The sequence below is a fragment of the Dromiciops gliroides genome, chromosome 1, assembly GCF_019393635.1.
Source record: "Dromiciops gliroides isolate mDroGli1 chromosome 1, mDroGli1.pri, whole genome shotgun sequence".
Taxonomy (NCBI): Eukaryota; Metazoa; Chordata; class Mammalia; order Microbiotheria; family Microbiotheriidae; genus Dromiciops; species Dromiciops gliroides.
The window spans coordinates 217,793,522-217,811,627 of record NC_057861.1 but is presented as its reverse complement, the minus strand read 5'-3'; the positions used below and the strand labels follow the sequence as shown (position 1 = coordinate 217,811,627).

The following is an 18,106-nucleotide window of genomic DNA, read 5'->3' as shown; positions in this document are numbered from 1 at the left end:
TGGGACAAAGAACAGAGTGTGTAGTTGCAAGGAAGATGGAAAGTTGGAGTGACCATATTCAGCCTCCCTCAGTAGAAGCGATTACAAGTGTGTCACAAAATTCCAACTTTTATGCATTACAATTTTATTGGCACTTTTATTCATGCAAGTCTAGCACTTCCTCACACCCCCCTTAATTCACTGTAACTCTCTGTAAGGATGTACCTCTTTAGATATGAATTGGCAGAATTTTCACCTTATAAAGGTCATGTCCCTTTCTGACACTGAGTGGATTTTTTTTTACACCTTACAAAGGTGTGAAATTTTGAGTAGCTTGGTTCAATATGAATAGCTCAGGAAAACAGTCACACAGCAGAGATAATAACCTTGTACCTTGGCAAGGATTGCTTTTAAATGACTCAAACATTTGCATGGACAAGAGGAGAGGTGGAATTAAAAATAAAACAACAACAACAACCCTGAATCCTAGAATTGTGCTTAACTCCCACCCTGATGTGGTGCCTGTCTTAGAGGAAAACTGGAATCATGAACCCTTTGAAGCCTTCAAGGATGCCCAAGGGAACATTTATGCTTGGGGTGCCCAGGACATGAAATGTGTTGGCATTCAATACCTGGAGACTATTCAGAGGCTAAAGGCAGAAGGGACATCTTTTCCCAAGACCATACATTAATCTTTGTCCCTGATAATATCAGAGGACACCAGGGCATGGAGCTGTGTGACCGGAGTTTCAGGCCCTAAGAGTTGACTTTGCTTTAGATGTGGGCTTGGTTAGCCATACAGAAACTTTCACCGTCTTCTACAGTGAGCGGAGCCCTTAGTGGCCCCAGGTCACAAGCTCTCAGAACCCAGGCCACGGCTCACGTCTCATAGAAAATACAGCAGCAGGGGCAGCTAGGTTATGCAGTGAATAGAACACCGGCCCTGGATTCAGGAGGACCTGAGTTTAAATATGGCCTCAGACACTTGACACTTACTAGGTGTGTGACCGTGGGCAAGTCACTTAACCTCCATTGCCCTTAAAAAAAAAAAAGAAAGAAAAAGAAAAAAAAAAGAAAATACAGTAGTGGAGAACTTCACAAGGTGGTCACCTCAGTCCTGGAGTTCGGAGAGCAGAAGAAGCAGTGGCTACAGTCGGACCCCAGCCTGACCCTGGGTGCTTTATTAGAGGTCGGGGTCTTTGTGACCTCTGTGAGAACCTGACCATGCTGCAGGGAGAAGTTGACTTCAATGTAGTACTGGCCACCATGAGTACTAGCTTCAACTTTTGAGTTGCTCCAGAAGTGGACCTCAAGACCTTTGAGGAACGGATTCAGGGCTGGTGCAAGGAGACCAGGGAAGGTGTCACCAACCAGCTTCAACAGAAATGGACAGAGCCCTGAACTACAGCCACAGATAACTCTAACCCATCATTGGCTGAGTTCAGCAGAGTCTGTAAAGAGATGAATCTCAGCGTGAAGCCCGAGATCTTCCAGGCTGCCAATGACAGCCACTACCTACAAGCCACAGGGGCCCTGGCACTGGACTTCTCCCTGATGAACCAGACCCCTAGTCCTGCTGCATGACCACAATGAGTTCCTGAATGAAGCCGTGTGCCTTCAGGGCATTGACATCTATGCCTGACTGCTGCCTGCCCTGGTTAGTATGCCAGCCCTACCTGACGAGTACAAATAATCTCACCTAACAGCAGCTTGTGGCTTCTCTGAGTGCCTTCTCCTCTCCAACCTGCTGAGGCCCAGGGACTTCCCCCTTAGTAACCCACCTAGGAACTTAATGCCAAAGACCCCGATCTCCAATAAAGCCTCGTTATGGTGCTGAAAATAAATAAATATATTGATAAAGCTGGAGAGTGTCATGAGATGGGCAACCAGGTTGGTGAAAAAACTTGAGTATGTGTCATACAAGAATGAATTTAAAGAAATCTTAATGAAAAGGAGACTCAGAGGATACAATAGCTATCTTCAAGTTCTTGAAATGCTATGTGGATCAGGAATTATACCTGTGCTGTTTATCTTCAGAAAGCAGAACTTGGAGTAATGGGTGAGAGGAGGTGGGGAAGAAGATGCATAAAGGCCAATTTCAGCTTAATGCCAGGAAGAAAAAAACAAAACAAACAATTTAATAATAATTTGAGATGCACAAAACTGGAGTGGACTACTTTGGGAAATAATTAGTTCCCTTTCTTCAGAAATTTTCAAACAAAGGCTGGACAAACACTTTTCAACTATGCTACAATGAGAATTTGTTTTGCACATGGACTGGATTAGGTGACTGCTAAGGTCCCTTCCAACTCTCACAATCTCTGATTCTAATCTTGGTTTACTTTGAGTGTCCTATGACTAGGGCGTTTTGGAGCATGTCTAGGTCTTTTATTGTTTTGGTCTAAAGACAGCTGTATCCCAGCAACCTCCTTACACAGATTGTGCCCTTGTTTACATCCTACTTCTTTAGGAGGATGTGTCTCTTTTGCCCTGAATCCTTCATCCTTTCTTCCCTATCCCCATTCCTGAATGCCTCAAATCAAGCCTAATGCCTTTACTTGTAATGTTTATAATTTAGGCCTGTTTCTTTTTAGTATCACTAACTGTTTTTATCTCTTTTGAAAAAGTTGCTAAGTTCCAAAGCAGATATAATGGACTCAGACAGAAATACTTTTACCTTGAAAAATGAGTAGGTGTGGAGGTGGAGCCAAGATGGCAGAGAGAAGCCAGCAAGTTGCATGAGCTCTCCAGCTGTTCCCTCAAAAAGAACATTAAATCAAGACTCTAAACTGATTCTGAAACTTCAGAACCTACAAAAAGAAAGAGACACAATCTTCAAACTTGAGATAATTTAGAAGACTTCAGGAAAAGTTGGTCTTACTCAGGTAAAAAGGGAGCACAGCACAGCTCAGCACAGAGGAACACGGCATGGAGGGGGTCTGGGCAAGTTAGCAGGAAGCTCTTTGTCACAGCAGACAAACTGAGGTCCCTTGATTCTGGCTCAGCAAGCTGGTGGCACAACGGGCCAGTTGTGAGATCCACCAACACCAGCCGAGAGGGCAGGCTGCCAGCTGGAAGGCCACCCACAGGACAGACATGACTGGGCCTGACCATCCCAGCACCTGGAGCAAGTTGCAGAGAGCAAGCAAAGGATGGTGAGGAATCCACAAATCATAGAGACCTCAGAGTAGAAAGCCAGTGCCACAGACACAGCCCCTATCCCCTAGCACAAGAAGCTTGAAACAGCGACCCTTGTCAGTGATCCTTGTGCCCCAGGAGCAGACCTCAACTTAAAAAAAATAAGCTACAATATGAGTAAGAAACAGAAGAGGGCTCTTACCATTGAGAGCTTCTGTGTGGGTAGGGAAGAGCAAAGCAGAAACTCAGATGAGGACAATACTCTCAAATTGCCTACATGTGAAGCCTCAAGAGGGAAGATGAATTGGTCTCAAGACCAAAAAGCCTTCTTGGAAGAGCTCAAAAAGGATTTTAAAAATCAATTGAGGGGCAGCTAGATGGCGCAGTGGATAGAGTACTGGCCCTGGATTCAGGAGTACCTGAATTCAAATCTGACCTCAGACACTTAGCACTTACTAGCTGTGTGACCCTGGGCAAGTCACTTAACCCCAATTTCCTCACAAAAACAAAAACAAAACAAACAAACAAACAAAAAAATCAATTGAGGGGCAGCTAGGTGGTGCAGTGGATAAAGCACTGGCCCTGTATTCAGGAGTATCTGAGTTCAAATCTGGCCTCAGAAACTTGACACTTACTTGCTGTGTGACCCTGGGCAAGTCACTTAGCCCCCATTGCCCTGCCAAAAAAAAAATCAATTGAGAGAAATAGGGAGAGAAATGAAAGCAACAGAAGAAAATTATGAAAAAAGAATCAAAAGCTTGGAAAAGGAAGCACCAAGATTGACTGAAGAAAGCAATTCCTTAAAAATTAATTTGGCCAAATGGAAAAGGAGGTACAAAAGCTTACTGAAGAAAACAATGACTTAAAATTTGAATTGGACAGATGGAAGCTAATGACTCCATGAGACACTAGGAATCAGTCAAAAGAATGAAAAAATAGAAGAAAATGTGAAATAGTTCATTGGAAGGTAAATAGATCCAAGAGAGACAATTTGAGAATCATTGGACTCCCTGAAAGCCATAATAAGAAAAAGCATTTAGACACCATATTCCAGGAAATTATCAAGAACTGCCCTGATATAGAATCAGAGGATAAAATTGCCATTGAAAGAATCCACTGATCACCTCCTGAAAAAGACCCCAAAAGTAAAACTCCAAGGAATATTGTAGCCAAATTCAAAAATAATCAGGTGAAGGAGAAAATACTCCAAGCAGACAGAAAGAAGCAAGTTAAATATCATGGAGCCAAAGTAAGGATTGCACAGGATGTGGCAGCTTCAACATTAAAGGACTGCAAAGCATGGAATATGATATTCCAGAAGGCAAAGGAGCTTGGATTGCAACCAAGAATCAACTACCCAGCAAAACTGATCATTTTCTTTCAGGGGAAAAGATGGACATTCAATGAAATAGGGGACTTTCAAGGTTTCCTGACAAAAAGACCAGAACTGAATAGAAAATTTGTTCCTAACGTACAAGACTCAAGAAGTTTACAAAGGTAAACAAGGGGAAAAGTTATTCAATAAGGTTAAACAGTTTACATCCCTACATGGGAAGATAATATTTATAATTCTTGAGAACTGTATCTATGTTTGGGCAGACAGAAGGAGTATACATAGAATGTATAGATATAGATTGTCTTTGAAGTGATGATATAAAGAAAATTAAGGGGTGGAAAAAGGAGTATATGGGAGAAGAGAAAAGGGGAAGCGGAATGAGGATAATTACATCATATGAAGAAGCTCAAAAAATCTATTACAATAGATGGAAAGAAGGGAGCAGTGAGCATTGTTTCAACCTTATTCTTATCAGATTTGATTCAAAAAGGGAATAACATATCCTCTCACTGGGATAAAGAAAGTTATCTTATTCTTTATAGAAGTAAAAGGGTAAGGGGAAAAGAGGGCACTGATAGAAGGGAGAGCAGAAGCAGAGGAGAAAAGGGTAAAGAAAAGAAAAGGGGGCTGATAAAAGGGAGGACAGATTGGGGGGGCAGGGGTCAGAAGCAAAACTCTGGTGAGGAGGAATAGGGTGAAAGAAGGGGGAAAAACTACAAAGGGGATAAATAGGATGGAGGGAAATATTTAGCAATCATAACTGTGAATGTGAATGGGAAGAACTCTGCCAGAAAACAGAAGTAAATAGCATAGAGGATTAAAAAACAGAATCTTACAATATTCTGTTTACAAGAAATGCATCAGAAGCAGAGAGATACACGCAGAGTAAAGGTAAAAGGTTGGAGTAGAATATATTATGCTTCAGCTGAAGTAAAAAAAGCAGGGGTAGCAATCCTTACCTCAGACAAAGCAAAGGCAAAAATAGATCTAATTAAAAGAGATAAGGAAGGAAACTACATCTTGCAAAAAGGTATGATAGATAATGAAGTAATATCAATACTAAATATGTATGTGCCAAGTGGTATAGCATTCAAATTCATAGAGGAAAAGTTAAATGAGTTACAAGAGGAAATAGACAGCAAAACTATACTAGTGGGGCAACTGAACTTTCCCCTCTCAAAATTAGATAAATCTAACTTCAAAATAAATAAGAAAGAAGTTAAAGATGCGAATATAATATTAGAAAAGTTAAATATGATAGACATCTGGAGAAAATTGAATGGGGATAGAAAGGAATATACCTTCTTCTCAGCAGTACATGGCACACACTCAAACATTGACCATGTATTAAGACACAAAATACTCATAGTCAAATGTAGAAAGGCAGAAACAATAAATGCATCCTTCTCAGATCATGATGCAATAAAAATTACATGTAATAAAGCGCCATAGAAAGGTAGACTGAATATTAATTGGAAACTAAACAACCTCATCCTAAAGAACAACAAATCATAGAAACAATCAATAATTTCATCCAAGAGAATGACAATAATGAGACAACATACCAAAATCTATGAGATGCACCCGAAGCAGTGCTTAGGGGAAATTTTATATCTCTAAATGCTTACATGAATAAAAAAGAGAACGAGTAGATCAATGAATTGGGCATGGAACTAAAAAAACTAGAAAAAGAATGAATGAAAAATCCCCAAGTAAATATTAAATTAGAAATCCTGAAAATCAAAGGAGAAATTAACAAAATTGAAAGCAAGAAAACTATAGAATTAATCAATAAAACTAAGAGCTACTTTTATGAAAAAACCAACAAAATAGATAAACCTTTGGTTAATTTGATTTTAAAAAAGAAGAAAACCAAATTCCCAGTATCAAAAATGAAAGGGGTGAATTCACCACCAATGAAATGGAAATTAAACAATAATTAGGAGCAATTTTACCCAAATGTATGCCAATAAATTTGACAATCTAAATGAAATGGATAAATATTTACAAAATGCAAATTGCCCAGGTTAACTGAAGAGTGAATAAAATTCTTAAATAAGTCCATATTAGAAAAAGAAATTGAACAAGTCATTAATGAACTCCCTAAGAAAAATTCTCCAGTGCCAGCTGGGTTTACAATTGAATTCTACCAAACATTTAAAGAACAATTAATTCCAGTATCATACAAATTATTTGGAAAAATAGGTGAAGGAGTTCTACCAAATTCCTTTTATGAGACACATATGGTGTTGATACCAAATCCAGGCGAGCCAAAACAGAGAAAGAAAATTATTGACCAATATCTCTAAATTGCTTTATGAAAATGTCTGTAAAACTATTCACTTATATAAAATGAGAACTGTATGTATTATGTTTGCTCGATTTAGCTCTAGGTGCATAGTGTGGAATCCCTGAACCTAAGAACTCAATCTATAAGTGACCTTGGAGCTAGGATTTCAGGCTGAATGTGACTACCATTCCATCAAGGAAATCCTGAGAATCAGAGGTGCTGAATTACTAGGCCAAGGGGCTTTGGACTTGGAATTTGATGCTAATAATGCCAATGTTAACTAATGGCTATATAGGAACTAAGTTAAACTGTGAACCCAATTTCCCTCTTCTCAGAGACCAAAGGGAGTATATGGGAGATTATATGTCTACTCCTCCTCCCAGGTATTGGGGAAATTATGTTGGCTTCTTCATTCTTGCTATGCCTTGGAAGCAAATATTCCTCTGTAAGAGCTAATCTGACTGTTAAGTGACACACTGGAACTGAGATACTGTGGACCCTTAAAACTGCTAGTCCCTGGGGGTTGGAGCCAATGGTAGAGACTAGACATCCCTCAACCCTCTTTTTTAAACTGTATTTTTAATTTGTGGAATAAAGCAAGCATTTCCATAACATAGAAAAATAAAAAGCTGATTGCATATGAAAATGTAAATCTACTATCTACAACTTGCTATTCCTTTCAGACATACAACAAAAATTTCATGTAAATTTCTTTCTTCCCTTTCCACCCAACCCTAGAGATGACTACCATTGGACACAAACAGGTATGGTCAAAGGATATGAACAGGCAATTTTCTGAAGAAGAAATCAAAACAACTTATAGTCATGTGAAAAAAATATTCTCAATCATTATTGATCAGAGAAATGCAAATTAAAACAATCCTGAGATATCATTTTACACCTACCAGATTGGAAGGGATGTAGAAAAATTGGGACACACACATTCATTGTTGGTGGAATTGTGAAATGATCTAACCATTTTGGAAAGCAATCTGGAATTATGCCCCCAATCCTTTTAAGCATACCAGAGAACCCAAAGGGAGGGGTAAAATATAATACATCTATCTATCAGACAATGGTAGGCCAGAGTAGTCACTGTTATAGATTATGATTCTGATGATTTTTTATACAGGTAAAGTAATATATTTAGGGAGGTCAAGATGATAAAATATTCACATGTTAGCTTCTATCAAGACTGGCAAAAAATTCAGGGAAATTGAAACTAAATATATTTATTTTTTGAGGTACAGAAAATATTAGAGAAAAGATGGCAAGCTACTGTTGCTTAGGAAACCACTCTGTTTCTCAAAATCAGCATATCTATCTGTGCTATTCATGAAGCCAATACATTCACAGAGAGAAAAAAAATAGACTGCATATTATGTATACTGCAAAAAAATTAAAGTAGACAGAATGATTTAAAAAATAGGAGGAAGAGTAGTTGTGTTCACAAGATGTTGTTCAAGAATCATTAACACAATTCCTCATCTGTGGGAAACCAAGCTACCTCTATTGCGGTTTTTTTGCTCCTCTTTCTTATTGCATGCACTCACTGCACCCCTAGACCCTGATGTTTTATCCTCATGCTAAAACCAATGGGATTAATGATTGATAGAGGAGGATGAAAGTATTTGAGCTTCATATCCATTTTAAAAAAGTTATACAGTTTCTTGGGCACCTTTAGAGAAATTGCTGATATAAACTGCAACATTTTAAAAAGAATTAATAGATCTTGAGAGTATAAGCCCAATTTAAAGAAAGATATTTATAAATAACCTTTTTCATTTCAGTGAATTTCCCTTCCAAGTACAGAAGTTCTTATCTATAGTTTATCTGACACCTAAAGTTCATTTGAATGTTTTAAAAATTGATCTTGGCATTAGCCCCAATTTGGAGAGAACCTTGCAATGTTTATCTATGCCCACTGTGAGCCAAGTTAAAGCAAGAAATGGGAAGGCAGATTTGCATATTGTCAGTGAAATGCAGCTGCTTGATTCAAACAGGTGGAAACAAGATTGTTAATATCTGGGGAGAATCATGACACTCACACAGTGATGCCCAGAGGGTGTGGCTGTCAACAGGTTCATCTGGAGTGAGGGGGCATTTGTGAGGAAAATGAATTCACAGATAAGGGATGAGAAATAGGAAAATAGCTATATTCAGGCAGCTTGATCAGATGATTAATTAACTGAATCGCTCTCTTCTTGGAATAACAGTGAGTCTATAAAACTCAGCTGCAAGAAAATTCCTTTGCTACCCTCTGAACTAAGCTGTCAAATATTCACCCTTATTTTTTCAAGTCAATGTTTCTCCCAGGGAGCCTGCCCATTAGGTTAAGATTATGTCATATATATGTGTTATTGAGAGGGAAGGAACATCTTGGAAAGGGTGCTTTTACTCTGAATCTATCTGTGAGAAGTAGGAAAGGACCCAGGAAGGGGATATAAGTTGGTAAGATTATAAAAGAAAATTGCTACTAATTAAGTCTGCTTTCACATTAGGCCAAATGGACTCTGACCCAAGGGAATAATCATGAATTGTTCCTTCATAAGCATGAGGAGAAGCAATGGGAACTCTCCCAGAGGTAACACAGGCTCCCTAGCCACTCCCAGGGAAGTTAGAATTGAATTCCTTTTATACCAGGATTTGTGACTTCATTTACTTCAATTTCATGACAACGGCAGTCTCACCATAGAACCACCCTCAGTGGGTTCTATTCCTCCTGGAATATGCATCTTCCCCAACATCTATTGAACATCTATTGAAATTTCAATCATCTTTTCTATGAGCAGGGCAAAGTATCTAGTGGGGACTCCATTTTGGAGAAAAGCTAAGGCCAACAATGCTTCTGATTTTCCAAATATTGATAGCATGTTGCAAATCAGGTATTTTCCCCCTTCTTTCCATTATTTCCTCCCACTGCTTTTTATCTCCTTTTTGTGTATTGTCTTCAAAATATAAGCCTTTGAGGGCAGGGACTGTCTTTTTTTTTTTATTTGTATCTACCATTTTTAGTATTGTGCCTGTCACATACTAAGAGCTTAATAACTGTTTATTGTCTTGCCCTGCATAATGCAACTCATAAATATGACATTAAGTAGGTTTTTTCCTACATAATATTTGGAGCTTGAAATGGGCTGTTGCAGTGCCCATTTGCTGGTATATGGTCTGGTAAAGAACAATTACCAATGAATGATTTAGAACAATAGCAAATTTTGGACCAGAAGATAGAATTGACACACCCTGGGTTCTTAAAGAGACACATACAATCTTACAGAGACATACTGTGAATAGAAAGGGTACCCCTATCACTATGCAGCTATAGCACATGAGTCAATTTCACTAGTATTGCCCTCTTCCGGACTTGATGTGAGCAATTCTTTCAGGAGTTGAGTGAGAAAAAAAATCAGTGGCACAGTAGCAACATGTGAAAGGGAAAAAAAATGTTGTTTCTGATTCTTTGTGACCTCTTTTGGGGTTTTCTTGGGAATATGTTGGAGTGGTTTACCATTTCCTTCTCCAGAGTATTTTTAAATTTGAGGATACTGAGGCAAACAGGGTTAAATGACTTGCCCAGGGTAACACACCTAGTAAATGCCTAGGGCCAGATATGAACTCATGAAGATGAGTCTTCCTGACTCCCACCTAACACTATTCACTGTACCACTTAGTTGTCAGAAAGAAAAAAAGAATGAGTTATTGTTGTTTTTCCTTCATTCTCAAAGAGGACCATGACATTGGTAGGTGATGTCATGACTTTGAGGGAGGTCTGTGCAAAGTCACCAGCCTCACTCTTTCCTCTAGAGTCATCTGGGTCCAGTAGGAAGATACAAAGCAGGACAATTGGAGATGTCCCCAAATGTTTGAGGCAATTGTGGGGATCAATTTTTAATTGGGGAGTGCTAGCTAAGTGGCTTGCCGCAATATTGGGGCAAGGAAGGAGACCAGCAGCCTCCCTCAAAACAGAACAAGATTTATTTTAACAAGAATGAACTTAAAAAAACAAAACAAACAAAAAACACAAACAGGATCAGTAGGATCAAGGGAAAGGAAATAAAATGGGGAAAGGGAAATTATAATACCTGAAAAAATATCACCGCCTAGGAATTAGCTGAAAATACACAGCAGAACACCTGTCGCTTTCCAGCTTCCACCTAGAATGCCCAATTCTCCTCTCCCAAACCTAGAAACACCCCACATAGTCCCAGCCAATGGGATGGCCGCTCTGACAGTCACATGACTGCCCTCACTAGGCTTCCAATCATAATTTTGACAGATCCATGTAGGCGTCAGCAAATACTGATGAAATGAAGTGCCAGAGCCCTGGCAATGGCTACAACCAGTGGGTGGAGCACCGTGCGGTTTGCGGAGCCCCAGGCCTGTGCCAGCCAAAGCATAAAAACCTCAAATAACAATTAATTCTTTACATTATCAAGGTTAAGTGATTACCCAGCGTCACACAACTAGTAAGAGTCAAGTTTCTGAGGTCGGGTTAGTTAGCCAAATATTTCTAATGATTTGTATTTTACCTCAACCACAATAATACAAGGAGTTAACTAGAGGTAAACATTAATTTCAATTAGTGCAGAGACCAGCACCTCTGCCTAAATATTAGTAACTTTCCTGAGTGCTCTAAGACTGTGATTGCACTTTTTTTTTTTTTTTTTTGCAGGACAATGGGGGTTAAGTGACTTGCCCAGGGTCACACAGCTAGTAAGTGTCAAATGTCTGAGGCCGGATTTGAACTCAGGTACTCCTGAATCCAGGGCCGGTGCTTTATCCACTGCGCCACCTAGCCGCCCCCATGTGATTGCACTTTTAACTTTTAATTTAATATAAATTGCATAAGGTCGGAAAGGAAGGACCCACATACACCTGAGGGGTCAATATTTTGCTCCAGGACCCACAAAAGTTTAATTGTTTTAATAGAGTATGGTTGATTATATCTCCAGATGCAAAGGAGGTTAAAGAGAAGAGGTCAGGAGCACTTAGTTGGTATAGTGGCTAGAGCTCTAGCTCTGTAGTTAGGAGGACCTGTGTTTAAATCTGAACTCAGACACTTACTAATACTACCTCTGTGACTCTGGACAAGTCACTTAACTTCAGTTGAGAGAGACAGACAGACAGAGAAACAGAGAGAGAGAGAGAGAGAGTCAGCTAACTTGGCCAGTTAAACCCTCCACAGTAATATCCATAAGTAATAGTATTACATTTGCATAACAGTTAAGTACAGTGCTTTAAAATCTTTTAGAGAAAAAAAGATTACTCAGGAAAACTAAAAAGGGTTTTATCTAGTTTCACAGAAACAGGATTTTTGAGTAGTGAAAAGGAATTCAGGGGCCATGTAGTTCAACAGGAAATGTGAAAGGAATTATACTATGACATCCCCAATAAGAGATAATCCAGGCTTGATTGAAGACTTTAAAGAAGGGGATACCTGTAGCATCTCCAGTCAGCCCAATTCTACTTTTGTGGGATAGTTTAAATTGCTGTGAAGATTTTTTTCCATTCCATTTTCCATCATTCATCCTAAATTTACATTTTTGCAACTTCTTTTTGTAGCCCTTGTTCCAAATTCTGTCCTCTAGAGATGAACAGAAAAAATTTAATCCCTTTTCCTCAAATGCTTGAATACAGTTCTCTCTCCTCTTGGTTTTTGCTTCTCCAGGTTACATAGGCCTAGTTCCTTGACTTGATTATCATATGTTATAGACTCAAAGACCCTCATCATCCTGGTTGTACCCTTTGGATTATCTCCAGTTTATTAATATTATTCTTAAAACTTGGTGCTCAAAAATAAACTCTATACTTCACATAAGTTCTGCTATGGACAGAGCAGAGTGTAGCTATCATCTCCCTGTTCCTGGAAATTATGCCCTGAAAATAATGCAGCTCACCATCATATTGGCTTTCTTTGACTGCTACATTATAATGATGATTCATAGGAACCCCAGATCATTTATTAAAACTGTTTCCTAACCAAACATACCCCATATTTCATTTAAGAAAGTGACTTTTTTGTAAGTGTAAAACTTTTCATGTAAGATTCTTGTATTTCAATGTATTAGTTGCAGCCTAATGATATAGCCAGCCAAAGTGTTTTGGAGAATACCTTTTATCTATCCAGTGTATTAACTTATCCTCCAGTTTGATACCAGCTGCAAATTTGATGAGCATAAGCTCTATGCCTTTATCCAAGTCACTGAGAAAGATGTAAACAGCACAGGGCCAGATAAAGTGCCCAGGGTACTCTAGCAGAGATCTTCTCCCTTGTTAACACTGAACAGTTAAACAACTACTATTTGAGTCCACTCATCCAACCAGTTATAATTGTAGTATGTATTTGTTTGTTTGGTTTCCACCAAAGTTCTCTCTCTCTCTCTCTCTCTCTCTCTCTCTCTCTCTCTCTCTCTCTCTCTCTCTCTCTCTCTCTCTCTCTCTCTCTCTCTCTCTTTCTCTCTCTCTCTCTGTCTCTCAGCAAAGAGTGTTAAGTGGCTTGCCCAGGGTCACACAGCTAGTGTCAAGTATCTGAGGCAAGATCTGAACTCAGGTCCTCCTGAATCCAGGGCCGTTGCTTTATCTACTGTGCCAACTAGCTGCCCCCTGAAAGGTCAATTCTTATGCATAATCACACATTATGTGTCAGGGACAGAACTTAAACCTAGATCTACCTAAGTCCAAGGCTAGACAACTATAGCATACTGTCTTTATTCCATACAATACTCTCAACTTAATGTGAAAGATTTAAAGAAAATATTCCCCTAAGAGAATAACATATAAACTCATTGTTTCTTCATTTTCCCTCTTTTTCACCCTTCTGAGTTGGTAAGTCTAAGATCATTCTCATGTGTAAATATCTTGTCTAAAACTAAATTATAAGCTTTATACCTTACTTAAGGAGGAGCAAACCCTTCCAGATTGGACATGGAGCAGAATGGTTTAACCTACCAATTACAATGAGAATTATTGATTACCTTGAAAACTGCCTTGTATTTTAAATGACAGAATCATTGAAGTAAGTCTTATAATGTTACTCTTTTGGTACTTACTCATTTGCATGTATAAGTGCTGATATGTTTCTTTAAAAATAAATAATAATCTCCATGCTTTACAGTTATAGAAAACAGGAGATTTCCAGCGTTACTGGTTTTCAAAGAAAAAAGGAAGCCTTTCGAGCAGAAACTGGTTTTCAGGCAGCAGCACAACACCATAGGAAAGCTCTGAATTAGAAAGCACCAGCTTAAATCCTGAATCTAAAATTTACTGTGACCTCAGCATAAGTCTTCTCATCACTCTGTACCTTAGTTTCCTCATCCATGATATTTCTGGACTAGAACTATGTTAAAAATGTCTCTTTCTTGTACTATATCTCCCTTCCCATGAGATTATGGTCCCAACCAGCTTTTAAAATTTCTCAATCTATAAGGTTTCTTGAAACCAAAAGGAGAAACATGCCACCTAGTGAATTGAATGCACACTTAAAATATTTTATTTGGGAGTGAAAATCCTTTTAATAGATTAAAATATCTTATGTTGTTATCTGTTGAGGCCAAGGTTGAAATTTAAGGAAAAAATTCTACAAATTACACTTGATTTACTAGAGTATGGGAGTTACTGTAAGAAGGTTTCATTTTGGTACAGGCTCCCACAAAGTTTATTAGAATTACTGAAAAGAATGTGTTTCAAGTTTTATTTGACCAATAACAAAATTCCTTCATAGATCTCAAGACTAAAGTGAAGTTGTCATGTGCTATTTCCCCTAATGTTATATCTATTTCTATCTTTTGTGAATTTCTAAAGGTTAATTGTCTTAAAGATTTCATAACTTACAAATTGCAAAGAAAAATCCATCATGAAAATAGCATAGAAAAGGGCAGACTTATGAGAAACATTTCCTAAAACTACACCCTTAAATCATCCTATCTGCAAAAACAAAACAGTTTAGTGGCTTAATTGAAATCCACTTATGAGAAAAGGTAGTTACATAAACAATCTAAGTGCTTCATTCAGAGTCCCCTAATACAGGATGGGCAACTAGGTGATGCAGTGGATAGATCACTGAACCTGGAGTCAGGAGGATCCAAGTTCAAATCTGACCTCAGACACTATTAGATGTGTGACCTTGGGCAAGTCACTTAATTTGAATGCCTCAAATGTCCAGTAATCCTGATGTATATCTTGCCACTGGACCCAGTTGCCTTTAAAGGACAGAGTGAGGTTGGTGACTTTGCACAGCCCTCCTTCACTTATATCCAATTCACTGCAAGTCATTACATCACCTCCCCATGTCTCTTTCCTCTTCAAGAATGAAGGAAAAACAACAAGAAGAACTGAAACAGAAAAATAAAACCTCTAACTGCATAATGGAAAAGAAAATGTCAGTGCATAAAAACCAAAAACTCCATTGTTTTGGTTTATAGTCACTTTACAATACATCTCAAAGAAATGTACCTGTTCACCAAAAAGTAAATGGAAGAAGGAAGGGAGAAAACAAAACAAAATAAAACAAACAAAGAAAAAAAAAACCAAGGTGTCTAACATTAAAATAAGCCTATCATTGGAGCCTTTTGTGGGTTTTTAGTTCAATGTCGCCCTCTAGAGTCCCTGAACAGAAAAGTTCCATAATTCTATTGCTTCAGTGCTATTCTGGACTAACCACCTCACATAAGGGAAGAACTACTGTTTTACATATTTTTAAAGAAGTAGAGGCCATCTGCCTGGTGGAATGAAGACACTCTTCTGAAATTGCTTTTTCTTGTACTAAAGTTCAAATACCACTTCCAATGTTTACTATATCAGATGAGTTACTTGATCCTCCTGAAACTAAATGGCCTCCATATTCCCTTCCAAATTCTAGATTACACGTTTTACAGTTTTTCCCAATGCCTCTTAAGCTTTTCCCCTTTCTCCTTTTCTAGGTTTTCAAAAAATATTATATCCTGTCCTGTGCTATATGAACATGTAATAATACTGGTCTACTTGGAGTTTCTTGAATAATTGACTCTATTTCCCTTCTCTATGCCCTTTGCATTGGCTGTCCACTATAGCCTGGAATGCTCTGCCCCCTTATCTCTACCTCCTTTTCCGTGGTTTCTCAGTTCAAGTACAACCTTCATCAGAATGCTTTTCCTGGTTTCCCTAGCTTCTAATGATTTCTTTTGTCATATTACCTTCATCTATTCTGTGTATATTATCCATGGGGTATATGGTATTTGGGGAGGACTAGTACCTCTGGTCTTAGGGTTTGTCAAGCCCTTTTCAGGTAACTGTAACGATTGGAATAACGCCACCTGCTGGATACTTACTGTAGAAGAGTTCTGCCCATGAAGCGAAGGTCTTTGAGGGCAAGACCAGGAGTCTTTTCTTTGGCGGGAGGAAGTGACGCGGACTAGTGGGAGGAGGAAGGAAGAGACTGGCGCTGACTCTGGGGCTTTTTTTCCAGGGGACGCTGGCGGAGAAGGGAGCTAAAAATGTGCTCTCCCTTTAATAGATAGAAATCTAGGCCTTTCTCTCTCTCTTTACCAAATTCTTATTCTCCTTAATAAATGCTTAAAAGTCTAACTCTTGCTAAAGCTTATAATTTATTGGCGACCACTCATTAGATATTTTAGACAGTTTAGCTAGATTTTTAACCCTTAACATAACCATCCACCTTTGGTGTCCACCTGTCACCTAACTCTTACCTGTGTATTCAAGGAGTTGTAGGATGTGCAGTGGCCAAACCCCAACAAAACTGTCTTTACAAATTGGCTAAATCAGGTTGAGGGTAACCAACAGGTCTCAAAGCTGTCTGCGAGTTAGGGAGATGTCTACCCCAAGCATGTTAAGACTTCCCCTGAAGGAATAGACAGATGAGAACAATTTATTCCAGCAACCATGAAAACAGCTGAATCAGGGGCTGTGGAGTGCTGAGAGTTTGGTCAGACATCACAGATGTCAAGGTTGTCCACTGCATCTGGGGCCATCACCAGTTGTTTTGACTTTTGTCTCACCACTGGACTTCAATGGCTCTGGAAGAGAGAGTGAGGCTGATCATTTTGTTCAACTCTGTCTCACTTAAATCCAATTCATAGGCAAGTAATCACCCCTTGATGTCATTGGTTCTCTTTGAAAATGAAGGATGAATAACATTTATTATCTATATACCTAGGTATTTACCTATTGTCTCCCTCAAGAATGTACACTTCTTGAGACCTGGGACTGTGTTTTGTTTGTTTGTTTTTGTCTTTGTATCTACAGTGCATATTAGTCATCTGACTAACAGGAGAGAAGAATAAGTTGGATCAGCCATAAGCATAGTTAAGATAGTAAAATTTGTGTAGAAACTCATTTAACCCCCTTTTGCCCCAGTTCTCCCTGATATCTGATGCCATCACAATTTTCTTTAGTGATCAAGGGCCATAGAATTCTTAATTTAGTATTGGATAGGAATTTAAAGGCCTTTGAGTCCAACCTCCTCATTGAACAGATGAGGAATCTAAAGTACAAAGGGGTTAATTGATTTGCCCAGAGTCACACAGCTAGAAAATAAGTATCTGAGACAGAATTTGAGCTCAAGTTTTCAAGTCCCATCCAGTAAACCATGCTACCAGGCCCTTCCCCAGATCAATTTCTCAATTTGCCATCCTTTTCCTTGTTCTTACTCTCCATTAAATTTAGTTGACCTTTACTTTTAAACCTATTTTTCTCTTGGGCCCTTGTGAGAAAAGTGGAAATCTCAGATTAGGCCTGGTTAGTAACTACCTATAGTATCAATATTAAAAGACAAGAAAGGTAAAAATGGGGACACTTTTAAATATTACATTTATGTCATTTTAATAACAGGCAATTTTCCTACTTCATGACATCTGGCTATTTATTTTGTGAACAGCTAAATCATGAGTTACAGGGAAGTTTTCATGAATCTGGAGATCATTAACATGATATTTGTGTATAGTGTATATAAATGCTTTATCCTCACTTTGCTGACAAAGTGACTTGCTACTCTTAAAAAGTATCCATGGTAAATGTTAGTGACTGGTAACGATTTAAAATAGAAGGCACCAATTTGTCATGAAGAATGCAACTAAAAGGTTGTTGTATTTGGTAGGCAATGTCCAGGTGAATTTTAGTGGATTTTTATAAAGGGCAACCATATTTTTGGTGGTGATGGTGAGAAGTCACATGTTTTGCTTATTATTTATCCCCCATAAAATCATGTTCAGTCTTATAGCAACTATTCATTGGCTTATTTTTTGCAGGGGGTAAATTGTACATAATTTTCCATATTATTTGTATTGAGGCAGCTACAAGACATGGTGGATAAAGTATTGGGCTTAGAGCCAGGAAGACTTAAATTAAAAGCCTCAGACACTTGCTAGCTA

The 18,106-nt window shown here is 38.5% G+C and overlaps 1 pseudogene; it reads left to right on the top strand.

Moving 5' to 3' along the window:
- The first annotated feature begins 410 nt into the window (after positions 1-410).
- LOC122747414 lies at positions 411-1,672 on the top strand (annotated as a pseudogene).
- Positions 1,673-18,106: the final 16,434 nt, after the last annotated feature.